General features: G+C 39.2%; 1 non-coding gene across 1 annotated transcript; it reads left to right on the top strand.

Annotated features, from left to right (window-relative positions):
- Positions 1-224: 224 nt before the first annotated feature.
- Positions 225-331, top strand: LOC112501733. The gene has a single exon (XR_003067560.1). It is a non-coding gene; the product is annotated as a small nucleolar RNA R71 (small nucleolar RNA).
- Positions 332-1,572: the final 1,241 nt, after the last annotated feature.

Raw genomic sequence — 1,572 nt, 5'->3', positions numbered from 1 at the left:
TCAATGCAGTATATGCATCAACATCATGTATTCTTGCTGTCTTCTTTTCCGATTGAGCACATGGATCAGCCCAATGTCCATTATTAGTAGAAATTTTTTCAAGGATCTCATATCCTTCATTGTAGGTCATAGCTGTAAAGGTTCCGCCCGTAGTCGCATCGAGCATTTGTTTTGCCATGGGATTTAACCCATTGTAAAACGTCTCGAGTTGAATACAGTACGGGATGCCATGGTGAGGGCATCTCCTTAACAACTCTTTAAACCTTTCCCAAGCGTCAGGAACAGCTTCATAGTCCATTTGTTTAAAAAGGCAAATTTCATTCCTGGACTTAGCGTTCCTGGTTGGTGGGAAATATTTTCGCAAAAACTTTTCCGCCATATTACTCCATGAAGGCACAGACCCAGGAGTTAATGAATTAAACCATGCCTTTGCCCGATCCCTTAGAGAAAATGGGAATAAATTGAGTCTCAGAGCATCATTAGACACTCCCGAGATCAGGAAAGCATCAGTGATTTCCATAAAGGATTTCAAATGTGAATGTGGGTCCTCCGAAAGTAATCCGGCAAATTGTCCGTTTGTTTGCAACATGTGAAACATAATCGGTTTTAGTTCAAAATGAAGAGCGGTCATATGCGGCTTACCTATCCCGGAATTTAATTGCTCAAAATCCGGAATGGCATAATCCATGATCCGTCCATTTTTGGAATTTGCCAAATTAATGATATTCGGAGTTTGCTCTCTTGGTTGTTCATTATTCTCCGACTCTGTTTCCTCATTATGATTATTATGGTGGTGGTGTTCTTGCTGAAAATTCGAAAAAGGTGGTATTGTCTCAAAGGCAGGCGGTTGGATTTCTAAATGTGGAATCTCAGGGATGATTGGGGGAGGTAACTCCATGTCAGGAGAGAGTAGAGCAAAAAATGCTCTTTGAGCCCTCCTTCTCTGGCGAAACGTTCTCTCAATATCGGGATCTAATTCAAAAATTTCCCCGCGATGTCTCCGTGACATACACCACTTTTAAAAATAAACGGGACGAGAAAAATCAAATCTTTTACTTTACTAAAGAGAAAACTTTTAACTAACTAATCCCCGGCAACGGCGCCAAAAACTTGATGGGTCGTGAAACACCATAGACACAAACAACAATCAGGACTAAAAGCAAGTATAAACAAATAGTCCCAATATCGTCTTTCAAGTAATAAAAGTGGTACAAGTACCGAATATCATCCATAGGGATCGTAGTAAAAGTTTAAAAGAAAGTAAAGTTTAAGGAAATGATTTCAGAAGGCGAGTTCGAAGACTTTGATTAGAACAGAGTTAACACAACTAAAAACAGAAGATAACAGAATAATAAAGCAAGCTAGGGTGTATGACTTTTCGGGTGAGATGTAAAAATTATTTCCAGTCGACCAATGTTGTCAAAATGCTACAGCATGAAACCATGCTGACAGATTGCTACAGCATGCAATCAGTAACAACTATTTTTACCAATTACTTTGAAGGTATTCCTCTTAGACATCACCAATGCACTGATATTATAGCTTTCAACCCATATCTCTATGAGGTATCCA

The sequence above is a fragment of the Cynara cardunculus genome, unplaced genomic scaffold, assembly GCF_001531365.2.
Source record: "Cynara cardunculus var. scolymus isolate 2C unplaced genomic scaffold, CcrdV1 Un_Scaffold_495, whole genome shotgun sequence".
NCBI classification, from domain to species: Eukaryota; Viridiplantae; Streptophyta; class Magnoliopsida; order Asterales; family Asteraceae; genus Cynara; species Cynara cardunculus.
This window is presented reverse-complemented; position numbering and strand designations above follow the sequence as displayed.